The sequence below is a fragment of the Sarcophilus harrisii genome, chromosome 4 (assembly GCF_902635505.1).
Source record: "Sarcophilus harrisii chromosome 4, mSarHar1.11, whole genome shotgun sequence".
Taxonomy (NCBI): Eukaryota; Metazoa; Chordata; class Mammalia; order Dasyuromorphia; family Dasyuridae; genus Sarcophilus; species Sarcophilus harrisii.
In genome coordinates this window covers 400,943,889-400,962,303 of record NC_045429.1, presented here as the reverse complement: position 1 = coordinate 400,962,303, position 18,415 = coordinate 400,943,889, and the positions used below count along the sequence as shown (strand labels likewise).

General features: G+C 35.0%; 1 long non-coding RNA gene across 1 annotated transcript in view; it reads left to right on the top strand.

Annotated features, from left to right (window-relative positions):
- Positions 1–18,415, top strand: part of LOC116423393 — a 52,352-nt gene that overhangs the window by 24,669 nt on the left and 9,268 nt on the right. Inside the window, exon 4 of the long non-coding RNA XR_004233991.1 lies at positions 6,817–6,888. This is a non-coding gene — a long non-coding RNA (uncharacterized LOC116423393). The remainder of the gene's footprint in view (positions 1–6,816; positions 6,889–18,415) is intronic.

Sequence of the window (18,415 nt, the reverse complement as noted above, 5' to 3'; positions counted from 1 at the left end):
GATTTGTTAATTTGTTATTTTACTTACCTCAATACCTCTTGTTTCCTCCCAAGAGAATGCAAACTCTTTGAAGGCAGAGCTTTCTTTTCTCTTTTGTCTTCATATCTTTAGAACCAGCAGACACTAAACAGATGTTTGTTGAATAAATTAAATGGATGAATTGAATGAGCTGACTGGATCAAATGGATGAATGGAGGTTATACATCTGAAGCAAAGATGAATCTTGGTTAACACTAACAACCTGAAAAAGTCTGTCATTGATTGCTGCATGGCATCTGGCTCCTTTTACTCATCCTCTTCCCATTTTCCATTACTCTCAGTCCTAAACTTACCCCTTCTTTTGATGGTGATATATTCATGGCAGTGAGTCGCTAGGTTAAAGGATTTATGGATATTTTTGTCACTTTTCCTCCTATATTTTTATTTAAAGTTTTGAGTTCCTTGTTGTATCTTTCTTTCCCTCCTCTCTTCCCTCCCCAGATGGTAAGTAATCAGCTATGTTATATATGTGCAATTATGTAAAACATTTTCATATTAGTCATTTTGTATAAGAAAACTCAAATAAAAAAATGGAAAAAAGAAAGTGAAAAATAGCAATTCAGTCTGAATGCAGTCAATATCAATTCTTTTTCTGGAGGGGGATAGTATGCTTCATCATTAATCCTTTGGGATTGTCTTGGATGACTCTTACTGAGAATAACTAAGTCATTCACAATTCATTGTCCAATATTTCTATTTCTGTGTACAATGTTCTCCTGGTTCTGAATACAAAGTATTGCTACACTTGAATCAAAGATTTAAAAAGAATTCATCTTGTCATGTACAGTGCTTAACACAGGGCCTCATGTTATGGACCAGAACTCTGAACTTGAAACAAAGATACTAAGTCGATGGAATTGATAGAGACAATAGTTATCTAATTTAGCATGGTTCAGTATGATTGACTTAATCCTACAAGGAGATGTTATGGGTCAGAACCTGAAACAAGGTACTAAGTGGAATTGAGGAGACAATGGTTAAATCTAGGTTAGCATTGATTTAATCCTACAATAAATAATGGTTTCCTTGTGATATAATGATTGGTTTGTACTCAGTGTGGGGCACATAAGCTAGAAGCTCTTAGGGCCAAGAAAAGACAAGGGCACTTTTTAATAAGCATAGTCATCTAGCTCAAAGATAGAATGAACTATTCCAGATTCATTCCATCCTCTACCTTTGTTGTGGCTGGAGACTGAAGCACAAATCTTTGGATCTTCGGGGAGATTCAGAAGCCAGAGAAGGCAGGTAGGAGCTCAAGCTCTTGGAATCAAGGAGAGAGATAGGCCTCCAGAAAAACTAGCCGAGCCCCAAGTGAAGGAGACGATAAAGGATTTGGACTTTAATCCCTGGGTACTTTCGTGGTGATTAGTGAACTAAAACAAAGGCTGCTCCCAGAGACCCCAAGGAAATTTCAACAGAGAACATTACATTTTAGAGAGACTATTACAGCCTCATACATAGTATACACTTAATAAATGCTTCTTTTCATTCCTTGGTCCCGGTCCCCAATCAGCATCAGTTCATGTAAGTCTTTGAAGGCTTTTCTAAAATCAATCCTGCATGTTTATTTCTTATAACACAATAGTATTCCATTACATTCATATACCACAGGTTGGTTAGCCATTCCTCAGTTGATGGACATACCTTTGATTTTCAATTCTTAGCCATCACAAAAAGTGCTAATGTAAATAATTTGTACAATTAGGTCCTTTTCCATTTTTTTCATTGTCTTTGAGATGTAGACCTTGAAATGGTAATCCTGAATCAAAAGGCATGCACAGTCTTTGGGTATAGTTTTAAATTGCTCTCTACAATAGTTGACTCAGTTCATCAACAATGCATTAGTGTCCCAGTTCCTCCCCGCCCCCGCATTCCTTGCAACATCCAATATTTTCTTTTTTTGTCATATTAATCAGTCTGAACAGTATGAGGTGGTACCTCAGAAATATTTTAATTTGCATTTCTCTGAATAAGAATAATTTTGAGCATTTGACTATATTTTTATTTTTATGTATTTGATATATTTTTAAAAATATTTTAGCATTTGATTTTTATATATTTGATTTATTTTTTAAAATATTTTTCTCCAGTTAACATTTAAAACAAAAAAATTTACATTTGTTTTTAAAGTTCTTGAACTTTAGTTTCTCTCCCTCATTCCCACCCACAATTAAGAAACCACATGTGAAGTTATGCAAAACATTTCCATAAAAGTCAAGTTGTGAAAAATAACATAGATCTCCCACCTTAATGAAAATAAAAAACCTCAAGAAAAATTTAGTTAAAAGAAAAACAGAGAGATAGAGAGAGGAAAAGATAATGCTTCAATCTGTATTCAGACACAATCAGTTCTTTTTTGGGTATGGATAGGATTTTCATGAAAAGTCCTTCAGAGTAATCATGGATAGTACTGCTAAGTTATTTACAGTTGGTCATCCCAGAACATTACTATTATTTTGTATACAGTACATTTCACTTTGCTTTAAGTTCATAGAGTACTTTCGAGGTTTTTTTTTTTTTTCCTGAGAGCATCCTACTTTTTTTCATATGATTATAAATAGCTGCTGGACTTTGGTAATATATAAAAATGCTGATGATTTGTGTGGATTTATTTTGTATCTTGCAATTTTGATAAGATTGTTAATAATTCCAAGTAGTTTTTTACTTGGTTCTCTAGTATTCTCTAAATGTACCATCATATCATCTTCAAAAAGTGATAATTCTGTTTGTTCAGTGCCTATTCCTTTAATTTCTTTTTCTCTCCTTATTGCTATAGTTAACTTTTTTTCCCCCCTGAGGCAACTGGGGCTAAGTGACTTGCCCCTGGGTCACATAGCTAGGAAGTGTCATGTCTGAGACCACATTTGAACTCAGGTCCTCCTGACTTCAGGGCTGGTACTCTATCCACTGCACCACCTAGTTGCCCCTATAGTTAACATTTCTAATACAATATTAAATAATAGAGGTAATAATGGGCATCTTTGCTTTTTTACCTTTAATTGTATCGAGGCTTCTAGCTCATCTCTCTTATAGATAATGCTTGTTGATGGTTTTAGATAAATATTACTTATGATTTTAAAGAAAGCTTTATTTATACCTTTGCTGTCTAGAGTTTTTAATAGGAATGGATACTGTATTTTGTTTAAAAGCTTGTTCTGTATCTATTCAAATAATCATATGACTTATCAATTGTTTCTATGATTTGTTCTTTAACCCAACTTGTTTTTTAGGATTGTATTAGTTAATATTTTTATTGTATTTTGATCTGAAAAGGATGTTTACTATTTTTGCTTTTCTGCATTTGGTTGTGAGATTTTTATGTCCTAATATATGGTCAGTTTTTGTGTAGCTGTCATATACTGATGAGAAAAAGATATAATCCTTTCTACTACTCTTCAATTTTCTGTAGACAGCTATCATATCTAATTTATCCAGAATTTTCTTCACCTCTTTAACCTCTTTCTTGTTTTTTTTTTTTTTTTTTTTTTGTTTTGTTTTTTTTGTATTATTTATCTAGTTCTGAGAGGGGAAAGTGGAGGCCCTGCACTAGTATAGTCTTATTGTCTATTTCCTCCTGAAATTTGTTGTTTCTTCAGAAATTTAGATGTTATATTATTGGGTACATATATGTTTAGTATTGAGGTGACTTCATTGTCTATGGTACCTTTCAGCAAGATAAAATTTTCCTTCTTTATCTCTTCTAATTAGATCTATTTTTGCTTTTGCTTTGTTTGAAATCATGATTGTTACCCCTGCTTTCTTTGCTTCAGCTGAAGCATAATAAACTCTGTTCCAGCCTTTTATCCTATATGTATCTCTGTGCTTCGAATGTCTTCTTGTAAACAACATATTGTAGGCTTCTGGTTTTTAATCTGTTCTGCTATCTGCTTCCATTTTACGGATGAGTTCATCCTATTCACATTTATAGTTATAACTATGTATTTCTCTTCATGCTATTTTTTGCTTATTACCGCCTCTTTGATCTCTCACTTTTTCCCTTCTCACAAGTATTTTACTACTAATCAGTGCCTTCCCTAGTATACCCTCCCTTTTATCAGCCCTGCCCCCTATTCTATTATCCCCATTCCTTTTTTACTTCCTTATAAGGTAAGATATATTTCTAAATCCAACTGAATGTATATGTTATTTCCTCTTCAAGCCAATTTTGATGAAAGTAAGATTTAAGCTTTACCTGCCACCTACTCCCACCTTCCCCTTCATTCTAATAGTTCTCTCATGCCTATTTTATATTGGATAATTTATCCCCATTCAAACTCCCCCCCCCTTTCTACTTCTAATGCAATTTTCTTTCTTGACATTTTATTTTGTTGGGAGTATTTGGGGAGAGAAGAATATCATCTTTTTCAAGTTACCTTATGTCCACATCCTTTGTCTATTTCTAATTGCACTTATAGTAATAAAGTTGAGTAACAAATATTATTTTATCATATAGAAATATAAACATAAAAATTTCTTATTTTTTCTCTTATTTCTTTTTTTTTATTTTTTATTTATTTATTTATTTGCCTTTTTATGTTTCCCTTGAGTCTTGTATTTGGAGGTCAATTGGAGGTCACAAATTTTTTTTACAATTTTTTTTATTAGAAATGCTTAAAAGTCTTCTGTTTCACTAAATATCCCCCCCCCCAAAAAAAAAGGATTATAATCAATTTTGCTAGATAAGTGATTCTTGGTTACAATCCTAACTCCATTGCCTTCTGGTATATCATATTTCAATCCCTCCAGTTCTATAACATGGAAGCTGCCAAGTCCTGTGTAATCCTGACTGCAGGTTCATGATATTTGGATTGTTTCTTTTGGGCTTTTTGCAATATTTTGTCCTTGATCTGTGAGTTCTGGAATTTGGTTATGATGTTCCTAGAAGTTTTCATTTTGGGATCTCTTTCAGGCAGTAATTGGTGGATTTTTTCAATTTCTATTTTGCCCTCTGGTTTTAACATCAGGACAGTTTTCTTTGAAAATTTCTTGAAAGAGAACTCTAATAATTTTATATTATCACTCTGGGGTCTATTTTCTATGTCTTTTCATGCTTTTCTAATGAGAAATTTCACATTTGCTTCTATTTTTAAAAACTTTATTGATTTTGTTTTATTATATCTTGATGTCTCATAGAGTTATTAGTTTCCTCTTCTTTGATTCTAATTTTTAAGGAATTATTTTCTTTAATGAATTTCTGTACTTCTTTTTTACATTTGGTCTATTCTATTTTTAGAGAGTTATTTTCCTTGGTAAATTTTTATATATCTTTTTCCATGCTACTGTCTCTCTTGCATTATTTTCATTTATTTTCCCAATTTTTCTTTTTTCTAATTTACTTTTCAAAATTCTTCTTAAATTCTTCAAGAAATTCTCTTTAGGCCTGAGACCAAATTATATATGTGTATACAGAGAGAGAGAGAGAGAGAGAGAGAGAGAGAGAGAGAGAGAGAGAGAGCCAGAGCCAGAGTCAGGGAGAGCAGAGAGGTTTTACATGTAGCCATTTTGACACAATTGTCCTCTTCTAAGTTTGTGCCTTGATCCTCCCACGCTATGATCACCATAGTAACTTTCTATAATCAAGTTCTTATTAATTTTTTTGCTCTCTTTGTGTGTGTGTGTGTGAGAGAGAGAGAGAGAGAGAGAGAGAGAGAGAGAGAGAGAGAGAGAGAGAGAGAGAGAGAGAGAGAGAGAGAGAGAGAGAGAGAGAGACAGAGAGAGGGAGAGAGAGACAGAGAGACAGAGAGAGAGAGAGAGACAGAGACAGAGACAGAGAGAGACAGAGAGAGAGAGAGAAAGAGACAGAGAGACAGAGAGAGAGACAGAGAGAGAACTTGGTGTTTTTATGTGAGAGTTGGGTTCTGATCTTGTACTGTCTCAGACTTTTTATACTGGGGCTCTGGGTCTTAGTGCTGGCTTTCACTGGGCTTCAGAGGTTAAGCTTGCTTTCTCTGGAGAGTAGGCTTCCCTTCTGGTTTGATAGGGGCGGGAGGGGGACAGTGACTAGACTTCGACATTCAGGGGCACACAAGGGATATTTCTGGACTTTTTTTAGGAGTCATTTTTTTATTTATTTATAGAATTTGAAGTTGTAGGGGACCTCAGCAGCCATTTAGTCCAACCTCTACATGAAAGGAATCCCTATTGTAACATACCTGACAAATAGTTTAATTGATACCTTTTATTTCTAACTCAGTTACTTCCATGCTTCACTAACCATGTTTCAAATATCAGTCAGCTGACCATGCTTAGAGGGACTTAATCCCTTTAGTTTTGTAATTCTTTCTCTGTGTTAAAATTATTCTAATTGTAAGTGATTAAATGGGCACAAACCCATAAAGTTCACTGAATCTAGCCTAAAACTTACAGTGATATTGTCCTATCTCCAAAGGTTAGCTAATGATTAAAATTCTATGAACCAATGGATCTCAAGAAGTGGGACAAAAAGAAGAATATTTTACAAAATAAACAAATATATATCTGGGAGAAAAAGGAGAGGGACATTTATTTATCTCTCCTTAAATTGTATAATATAGCAATTTTGAAGAGACCAACCTTCCTTGTAAACAATACAATTTATGCCATATTTATGGATATTTTTTATCTACTCTGTCATTAGCCCATGAGGCAAACTTCATCTAACTCCTGCTCCTGCCCTGTTACTCTAACCTTTTTTCTATTTGTTTTGAATCTACCTGAGAAAAGTTGTAATGGAATGAGTTCAAAGAGTAATATAGTAATATATGTTCACTTGTTTGTCTTTACCATGTATTATTTTAGGTCCTAAATTCCTGTTGGCTCTGTGATAAAAGTGGAGCATATTTAAGTAAGGGAGTCTTCTGAAAGTGCTGGGTAAGCTGAATGTTTTTATTTTTATTATTTTTTATTAAGCTTTTTTATTTTTCAAAACATATGCATGGACAATTCTTCAACATTAACTCTTGCAAAACCTTGTGTTCCAGTTTCCCCCCTTTTCCCCACCCCTTCTCCTAGATGGCAAGTAATCCAATATATGTTAAACCTGGTAGAAATATTTGTTAAATCTAATATATGCATACATATTTAAACAATTATCTTAATGCACGAGAAAAATCAAATCAAACCAGAAAAAAAAGAGAAACAAAATAAAAATGCAAGCCAACAACAACAAAAAGAGTAAAAATGCTATGTTGTGAATACACTCATTTCCCATAGTCCTCTCTCTGTGTGTAGATGGCTCTCTTCATCAATGAACAATTGGAACTGGTCTGAATCATCTCATTGTTGAAGAGAGCCACATCAATCAGAATTGATCATCAGGTAGTCTTGTTGCCATGTATAATGAAAGTTGATAATTTTTAGACCCCTTCTACAATGGCTTTGTTCAGAAGTGGGCATTGAAAAATTTTCCTCAGTTTTCCCTTCTGGTAATATAAATGAGTACCAAAAGAAAAATTAGCTTATTATAATAAATTACCAGGAAATACTTGTCTTTCTGGTGATCCTTATCATTTTAAAAAATGGAGAAATTATGCCATTGTCTCCTGATGATTTGTACTACTTAATGGGCTCTGATTTTCATGAGTGACCCATCCTAAAGCCAAAGATGGTTGTCAGTGATCCTGAATACCATGTTTCTCTTAATGTTAAAGATTATATTAGCTTTGTAGTTGCTATATTATATTGGTTATGACTTCATAAACTACTGAAACCCCAAGATTTCTCTCATTTTCATCTAGTTAAATCTCTATTATGTCTTTTTATAACTGCAAACTTCTGGCCTTATTGAAAAGAAAATTCAAAAGGCCAGAATATTGAGAATTTTTATTAGATCACACCGAAGATGGATGCTCTATACTATTCTGAAGTAATTTTGGTTATATGACATTACCTATGTCATGTATTCATGTGTATTTTTGAATTATAATTATTGACATTGAGAAGTAGCTATTGATTATTCTAATATTGGCTGCATTGATTTTGTTTGTACAAAACTTTTTAATTTAATATAATCAAAATTATCCATTTTGTATTCATGATGTTCTCTAGTTCTTCTTTGTCCATAAATTCCAAAGATCTGAGAAGTAGACTATCCCTTGTTCTCCTAATTTGCTTATAGTATCAGCCTTTATGTCTAAATCATGAACCCCTTTAAATTCTCAACCTTTTGTTCTTCCAGATGAATTTTTAAATATTTTTTCTAACTCTGTAATTTCTTGGCAGTTTGATGGGTATGGCATTGAATAAGTAGATTAATTTAAGTAGAATTGTCATTTTTATTGTATTTGCTTGGCCTACCCATGAGGACTTGATAATTGTTTAGATCTAACTTTATTGGTGTGGAAAGGGTTTTGTGTTCATATACTTCCTGGCTTTGTTTTGGAAGATAAACTTTCAAATATTTTATATTATTTACAATTATTTTACATGGAATTTCTCTGTAACTCTTGCTGTTAGACTTTGTTGATAACATATAGAAATGCCAATGATTAATGTGGATTTATTTTGTATCTTGCAACTTTGCTGAAGTTATTCATTGTTTCTAGTGTTTTTTTAGTTGATTCTCTAGGATTCTTTCAGTATACCGTTATGTCATTTACAAAGAGTGAAAATTAAATTTCCTCATTACCTACTCTAATTCCTTTCATTTCTTTTTCTTCCCTTATTGCTAAAGCTAATATTTCTAATACAATATTGAATAGTAATGGTAATAGTGGACAACCTTGTTTCACCCCTAATCTTATTAGGAATGGTTCTTGTTTATTCCCATTACAAGAAATGCTTGCTGATGGTTTTAGATAGATGCTACTTATCATTTTAAGGAAAATTCCATTTATTCCTATGCTCTCTAGTGTTTTTAATAGAAATGAATGTTTTTTTCTGTATCTATTAATATAATATGATTTCTGTTAATTGGTTATTGATATAGTCAATTATGCTAACACTTTTCCTAATATTAAACCAGTCCTGCATTCCTGATATATCCTACTTGGTCATAGTGTATTATCCCGGTGACAAGTAAAAATCTCTTTACTAATATTTTATTTAAGATTTTTGCATCAACATTCATTAGGAAAATTGGTCTATAATTTTCCTTCTCTGTTTTGACCTGACCTGGTTTAAGTATCAGCTCCATATCTGTGGCATAAAAGGAATTTTGTAGGAACTCCTTCTTTCCCTATTTTTTCCAAACTTAGCTGTTTGAATATGATTACAAATGATTACGGGGAGTAATTAAAGGGACTGCTATACACCTCTTCTATTTCTTAATTCATTCTCTGATTTTCCATTTTTCTCCTGACCTTCCTCCTTGCTTTCTCAATCCTTTATTTGTAATATTTGCATGCCCCAACAACATGTTCTATTTTAATGATTCACTAGTCAATACCCTAAAAGCCCAACTCTTATATCTTGGACCTTCTATTGCTCAGGACTCCTAAAAAGTTGATTTACAAATATTTCTATGTAAAGGGAATAAATCAAGCTCCCTTTAACCTCTATAAACATATGCTTATTTATCAGACAAATGTCTGATTTTCTTAGACTCCAGTTTAACTGGAATATAGACACTGATTTTTGAACAGGCTGCTGAAAGTTAGGAAGTGAAGCAGGGACCCTGCTATATCACAGAGTAACATTCAAGAGCTCTAAGTAATGGGTCCCACAATTACCAAGGCATTTCCCCACTTTTTAACTAAAAACCAAGATAAAGGTGAACTTCATCCCCTGATGATGCTGAGGAAGAAGAGGGCAAGAAAGTACTCGATGCTCAAATAAACTTAATATTGGCTATTGAGAATCTACTAAAGATTTATTTCATTTCATTTTCTATTCTAAGGAAAAGCTTTCATCAATTGATGCTGTGGTCTTCTTTGTTAGAGTGGTAATGACTAAGTATCAAAGCTTGAGCTGACATAAGAAGTCTCAGATTTCATCCTGTATGAGAATAAATCATATTTGAAGCTATTTGTTTCCAATTAGAAGTTTCTGGTTTCACCTTATGGTGGGAGCACAAGCTATGACTGAGGTTCACCTATTTCCAAAATAATCCTCATTGAACCCGTAATTTGTGGGAACTCTAGAATGGAATGAAAAGAAAGCTGAAGTAGCAGTTCCATTTTTTTTTTTTTTCACAGTATCTTTGAACGATACCTAGAGAAGACTTATAGAAGCTATATAGACACAGAAGGATAAGGATAGGAACCAGATCTGCGATTTACTAGTTATAGGATATTTTAGGGTGAGGAAACTCCCTCTACCAATGCAGTAACTATCAGTCTTGGTTATCTAAAGCACAAGGAGTTAAATGATATGCCCAGGGTCATATAGCCAGTATGGGTCAAAGGTGAAACATGAACCCTAGTAATACTACTACAACAACAATAAAAACAAGTAGTTATATAGTATAAGACTGCAAGGTTTGGAAAGCACTTTACATATATTAAAAACCTGGAGAGATAGGTTCTAATAATTAGTCCCATTTTACAAATGAGGAAATGAGGAGAGACATTAAGTGAGTTGTCTGAGGTCATGCAGCTAGTTAAGTGTCTAAGACTAGATTTGAATTCACATATATCATCCATCTACTTTGAAGTCTTTTTGACTACTGAGCCAACTTTATTCACTGCCTTCCTAGAGGCAGATAGAGTACTGGATAAGCAGTTAAAAATGCCTGAGTCCAAATTCAGCCTCAGGCACATACAACCTATGTGACATTAGGCACAAGTTACTTCATATTTATCTGCTTCTGTTTCCTGATCTGTAAGATGGGGATAATAATATCTACTTTCCAGGATTGTGAGGTTCAATGAGACAGTATTTATAAAGTACTTAGCACAGTACCTGGTACATGGCAGGCACTTAACAATTCTTATTTCCTTCCTCCCTTCCTTCCTTCCTTGTTTGCTTCCTTCTTTCTTTCTTTTTTTTTTTTTTTTTTTTACTTCTTTCCTTCCTTCTTTGCTTCCTCCCTTCTTTTTTCCCTTCCTTCTCTTGGTCCCTTTCTCTCTCCCTCTTTCCCTCTCTTCCTTTTTCCCTCTCTCCCTCCCTTCCTTCCTTCCTTCTTTTCCTTCCTATGCTTTTTTTTTTCTCTTCTGAAGTTGTATTCAAGCAGAATTGGCATTGACTCTTTGGCTCTAGAAATCACCTTGAGCATCATCATCATCATTAATAGCCCATAATTAACTAGCCCTTTAAAGATGGTTTTGCAAACATTTTTCTCCTTTGCTCCCCCAGAACTCTGAGTTTCTAAGTGGAGATTTTTATTTGAAATCAAGGATGAGCTTGAAAGCATCTTCTTTTATAATCTCTTCCACAACCATTTCCCCTGCAATCTTGCCAACTGTCAGCTGCCTTTTCTCATTGCCCAGCTCTGGTCAGCATCAGTGTCCTTCAGAGGACTTTGCAGTCCTACAGTGTGGGTAGGTCCCAGCCCTAGAAGGCTGAGTCACCTAAAAAATGCAAAGAAGCTTCCCAAGGAGCCTGCAATGGAGGGGCTGACTCCATTTCTGCAGTCACGTGAGGTTGAAGACAATTGGCTACAGGACAACTTGTCATCTGATAGCTTTGTCCTTAGCCTTAGGTAAAGATGCCTTTTTATTCTTTTGCAAAAAAAAAAGAAAAAATATATATATTAACTATCCTTCTTACTGATTAGTTAGCTGTAGCATCATTAAAGAGAGAAATGTATGTTCATTCTTCATCTTGGGGAATACCCCAAACCCCATGTTGCAATAGGTAGGGCATTGAGCCTCAATCAACTCTCAGACACTCACTCGTGTGACCCTGGAAAAGTCAATTAATCTGTTTCACCTGTTTCTTCACCTGCAAAATGAGGATAATTATAATACCTACTTCCAGAGTTGTTATAAGGATCAAGTGATATATTTGTAAAATGTCTGGCACATAAGAAAAGAAGATGCTTCATAAAGGCTTCTTTCCTTCCTTTCTCACACTAATGTTTAAAGAGTCATGTTTGAAATGCAACAGCTCTACCTTTGTAAAGGCATACTTTGGACCATTAATGAGCTTTATAAATGGAAAGAGGTAGTTGTCATTGTTTAGTTGTCCTATTTCCTTTTCCAGCTCATTTTGTAGAAGAGGAAACTGAAGCGAAAAAGGTTAAGAGACTTTCCCAGGGTCATCCTGCTATTAAGTGTCTAAGGCCAGATTTGAACTGAGGAAGATGTCTTTCTAACTTCAGGCCTAGCAACTGTTCTGCCACCTGGTGGCCCACTTCAAGTTTTAGAAGCATAAAATACTAGATCTGGGTGGAACTTGAGAGACTAGGTAATTATAGGATTATAAACTTAACCACTAGAAAGAACTTTGAGGTCATCTGATTCTAAATTAGTGGTTCTCAAGCTTTTTAGTCTCAGGACCCCTCTTGAAAATAGTTGAGAATACCCTCCCCTCAAAGCTTTTGTTTATATGGATTATATCTATGGATATTTACCATATTGGGAATTTAAATGTCTTAATATGAAATCATTTATGAAATTGTTAGGACCTTACCAATCCCTTGAGTTTTAGCCACCCCCAAATCACATTTTGAGAACTATCGATCTTGTCTAACCCTATCATATGACACCAAAGAAGAGATTTAACTTGGCTGGTATCACAAAATTAGGCAGAGGAAGGGTCAGGGTTCAAACCCAACTGTCCTAACTCTCAGGCCAAAGCTCTTTCAACTATATCATTCTGCTTAGTGTAAAGTCATAATAAAATCAAATACAATGTTAAGATCCCCAAAGTCTCATCTCTTTTAAATGGCACTGGAAGTGGAAAGACTCAGAGGGGTTTAGAATAATTAGAGTTTATTATCTGCATAAACCACCAGATGGCATTCTGAGCTTGAGTTGCTTTCATCCCCAAGTGACTGACCATAAGTAATTTCCTCACGTATTGCAGGAGTCCCATCTGGGTCCCAATAGCTTCTAGCCTAAGGACCTTCTATAGAGCCATGTCTCTGTTTAAGGACACAAAGCAGCCTCAATTCCCTGTGGCTCCCAGATTTGGAAATCAACCCCACTTCCATCTTTTCTCATTTAGTCTAAGGTTAAAAATGTGAAGATTATCATCATGTGGACTTGGCTCTTCAATAATGGGGTGATTCAGGCCAGTTCCAATAAATTTGTGATGAAGAGAGCTATCTGCATTCCACTATCTACACTATGATGTGGATCACAACATATTATTTTCACCTTTTTTGTTTATTTGCTTGTTTTTTTTTTCTTTCTCATTCCCCCCCCCTTTTTTTTATTTGATTCTTCTTGCATAGCATGATAAATGTGGAAAAATGTACAGAAGAATTGTACATGTTTAATCTGTATTGGATTACTTGCTAATTAGGGGTGAGGTGGAGGGAAGGAGAAAAATTTGAAACACAAGGTTTTGCAATAGTGAATGTTGAAAACTACCTTTGCACAGTATTTTGAAAAATAAAAAAACTATTGTCATAAAAAAGAAAAAGTTCAAAAAAGATTATTCTTATGGAAAAATTCAGCATGATATACTAGATTTGGAATTGGAATCCAATCCTGGCTGTGCTACTTTACTATCTGTGTGAACTTTAGCAAGTTAACTTCTCTGCTCCTCAGTTTCCTCATCTACAAAATCAGGAACTGGATTAGATGACCTAGAGGTCTTTTCCAATTCTAAATCTATAATCTGTAATTGTAGAGGGTCATAACTCTGGAGAAGTAAACTTGAAACAAGGTGTTAACTCAGTGGAATTGATGAGATAATGGTTTTCTAGTTCACATATATCTAGTATGATATAATGATATACTCACTTTAGATTGGCTTATACCCAGTATATTGTAATGATGTAATTGTAATAGGATATAAAAACTGGGGACAAAGTCAGACGAAGACAAAGACTGGTTGAGACTGACAGACTGTCAGACTGCTGGAGGATACTGGCTCAGACTGAGACTGGGTCAGACTATGACAGACACAGACTATGAAGGAGACAATAAAGACTTTGGATTCTATTCTTGTCCATCCTCGTGCTGACTATCCTGCTGAGACCAAGGCCCTTCCAAAGGACCTCTAGAAAGCTATCCTGGACTTTACATGTAATTATTTCATAAATTTATCAAAATGGCTCTCTCTCCATCCCTTTAAGATACTTTACTTAACTCTTTCCAACTTTGGAAAACTTACTTGCCAAGTCATCCTCACATCTGAAAGGAGAGTTCAGATGCCCATCTTTTGTCAGTGTTGTAGAGAGTTCATTCTATACAGAGCAATGTGTATTTTGATGTGCAAACATACAATGTGACTCCACCACAATTAACTCATGCCCTAAAATTTATTGTCCAATTATCTAACCAGTTCCCTAATCACCAAATTCAGAACAATAAACTTCTATTTAAATCCTTTTTCTTTTTCTTTTTTTAATAGTACTTTATTTTTCCAAATACATGCAAAGATAGGGGTTTTTTTTCAATTTTTCTTTTATTTTGGTGAGGTGATTGGGGTTTTGTCTTGCCCAGGGTCACACAGCTAATAAGTATTAAGCGTCTGAGGTCACATTTTAACCAGGTCCTTCTGACTTAAGGGCCAGTGCTCTGTCAACTGCACCATCTAGTTTCTCCACAAAAATAGTTTTCAACATTCACCTATGCAAAACTGTATTCTAAATTTTCCTTCTTTCCTCTTCCTTTTCTCCTCCCCAAATCAGCAAGCAATCCATTAAATTTTTTCTAATCTAGTACTACTGGAATTTCATAAAAGATGGCTCTGGGTTTTTGTTGCCATTTATTCTCACTTTGAATCTATTATTAATACCCCAGCATTTGTAAAATTAAACTGGCATAACATTGGAAAACTCCACCATTCTGAATTTCCTCATTTTTGAAGACTATCTCCTTTTCTAGAGATCAGTACCTAGAATACTCTTACCTTCTGGCTAAATATAAAACCTTGCAATCTAAACATTTGCAGTTTCCCATTATTGCTGAGAACAATCTTTGTCCCATGGGACTTAGCCATCCTTTCCTGGAATTTTTGAACACTCAGTTTAAATTTCTTTTTACCTGGTAACACTGCTCCTAAATCCTAAGTGGGTTTCAATATAGTTTCTCCTGTCTTTCCCTCTCCCTTTCTCCTCCTTCTCTTTTCTCTGTCTTCCAATTCTCTTTCTAATTCTCTGTCTCCTTCCCCCATTTTTTCTCATTTTCTTGTCTCTGTTTTTGTTCATCTCTCCATGCCATCTTTTTCTCATTCTGATGAATGAGGCACCACACATTTGTAGTAAGTAGCTCATCAAATAAAATTCATGGCCCTATATCTCTCTTTAATATAATAATATCCTGTTGTTGTCTTTTCTCTGCTTCTACACCAGAGGGATCCCAAGACTTTATCATTTTTAACTCTGCTTTGCCGTGTCCAATCCCTATTCGGTCTCAGTCCCCATAACCTGCAGCTTCCTCTTCAGAAGAATTTCTGAAGCTATAGAGCCTCTTACATCTTTCAGTAAGCGTATCTCTTCAGAAACCCAAGTAAAATATTCTCAAATGATTCATTATATCGCTCTCCCCTTGATACTTTATACTTTCTTCTCTGATCAATCAGGTTCTGTGGAGACTAACTCAGTAACATCATTAATCATCTGGTTCAATTTCCATATTACTCCATCATCAAAATGAACTTATTTCCTTTATATCTTTATATTCTTTTGCAATTTATCATGGGTCAATTAGAATTCTGTGAACACAGACACATAATCCTGAAGACAGTTACTTCCCCCCCCCCCCCAGAAAAGAATGGATTGTTAAGGCCTTTTGTCTGTTTATCAAAATGCTTTTCCCAGCTTGTCAAATATGTCACAAGTTTCTCATTGTATTTGGAATTCCAGCAGTTGGATGTCGAGTCACATTTATCAATTCCTCTCATTTCTAAGTGTTCCCAGTCAGTATCTCCTGGTTTCTGCCCTGAACTAAAAGAGATACCCAAAATATCTGGCAGATAAGAGGATCATAGCTACAGAGATAGAAGAGATCACAAAACCCAACCAATCCAAGCTTCTCAATATACAAATGAGCAAACTGAGGTCCAGAGATTAAATGATTTGCCCAAGATGACGCATGCAGTAAGTTTCAGAGACGGAGTGTGAACCCAGGTCCTTTGTCTCCAAAGTTAGTTCTCTCTTGTGAAAAGTATCTTACAATTCTTGCCTATTCCCCCTGCTGACTGGGCCAAAATAGTAATATTTTTACTTTGCCTTTTATTTCAAGAAAAGGCTTTTGTTTCTAAATTGTCCTCTGGCTGGTCTGATGGGGATAGACAGATATATATAGATGATATAGATATAGATATAGATATTACATGTGTGTGTATATATATATATATTATATATATACATCTTTTTATCTTTATCAAGCAAGCAAAGGGCTTACATTCTAACAAACGAAAACAATACATAAAGGGCTGTGAGAGGTGAGATGTGAGAGATGAGAGGTAGTACAATTTGTGAGACATGGTGAAGACACATCCAAAAAATGGTTTAAAGGCCTGGACCCCTTGGCAAGACAAGACAAAAACTTACAGAGAAAAGGGGGCAAAAGAGTGGAAGGAAAATGAGAATGAAGATGATGGCTGGAGGGCAGTCAGTATAGTGAGGAGAGAGTCAGGAAGTGAACTTGGAAAAATCCCTTAGTCTGTCAGGGTTTCCTTTTATAAAATGGAGAATTCAACTAGATGATGGCTAAGGTTCCCACCATATCTAAAATTCTGTGATTCTATGACTCTGTTAAAAGAATTATTAGACCAGAGGTATTTTCCTGGCCATTTCCTTGAGTTCCTGAACTAAAGTATTACCTTCAAAATTCCCAGATTTCAAGTAGTTTCACTAATAAAATCCACAGAATACATTCAGATTGTAGTATGACCATAGAATGCTTATTTAGAAGACTTTAAAAATCAGCTAGTTTTAATAGGGCATGTAAATCTGATTCTGCTTACCTTAACCCAACAAAACACCCTCACATCACTTACTGAAAAAGAAATATATTTCAGCCAGCACCATTATTGTAGCATGTTAAGTTTCTCCAGGGCAGGCTCAAGGTTGCTTATTCAGCTTTTCAATTAAAAACTCAGTTTTCCCCTATAAATCACTGAAATTAAATTATGTAATATTTATAATCATATAATGCACAATTCATCCTCCTTCAGCACCTCTCCTGCCCGTTGTGCCTTTCATTCCCCAAAGGAAATTAATACTTTAAGATAATAGTTACAAAGTATTTAGAGGTCACTGAATTTTAAATTTAATATAGGCATTGACTTCACTAATTCTTAATAACTGATCAATTGTTGTAGTGCAGAAAAACTTCAGGCTTTTCTAGCCAAGTCCTTCTCTGTCCGTCAGGGCTTATTATGTATGCTAGTCATCCTCTCTCCTTATCTGGTTTGTTGTTTGGTGGTTTCAGTCCTGTTCCCACCCTTCATAACCCCATTTGGAGTTTTCTCAGCAAAGATACTGGAATGTTTTGCCATTTCCTTCTCTAGCTCATTTTACAGATGAGGATCTGAGGTAAACAGAGAGACATAGCTGAGAAGGATTTGGACTCATGAAGATGAGTCTTCCCGACTCTAGGTCTAGCACTCTATTATCCACTGCCACCTAGCTGCATCTCTTACCTACTAGCTCTGCCTTTCTGTCTGGAATCCACTCCCCAACCCCCTATATCCGGAACTTTCTTGTTATCTCTTCCATGTTGTAGTAGTTTAGAGTACAGCACCCCTGTGATCTAGAAAATCCACATAAAATTTTTTGGTCTTCTCTTCATACCATTAGATTCATAATTTTTTTTTTAATTTTCATTTTATGAAGTGTTTATAATATCTTATTGTAAGATTTGGGTTATTTGGCCATAGGCTATACTATACAATACCACACTTTTATTGTAGGCATTTCCCAATTCCTAAACTTTTTCCATGTATCTGTTAGCCTTTGAATGTCATCTGTGACTTCCTCAAACCCCACTTCCACTCCAATTTCCATTTAATTTCTTATACAGACCCATGATATATTGAAACTACAATGGGGAATATTGTGATGGGGGAGGATAACTGTATTCCGGTCTAGATACTTCGTTTCTTAATTCTGACCCTAGAAATGGGAAACCATTCATGACTGTGAGGTCAAGACCCCACTCCTCCAAAACATCGGAGCAACTGAGAAGTTCCAGGAATCCAGGAGTCCCAAGAAAGACTTGATTATAACTATGCACTACATCTGGCTAGATTATCTATCGCAGCCTCCTACTTCCTGTATGGAGCTAAAGATCACCTTCTTTGAGCTTCTTTGAAGAAATCCTTGGTACCTGCCCTAATTTCTCTCCAGAGATGTTAAGCCCAGCCCCAGAGGATTATGATCTACCTAAGTTTATGG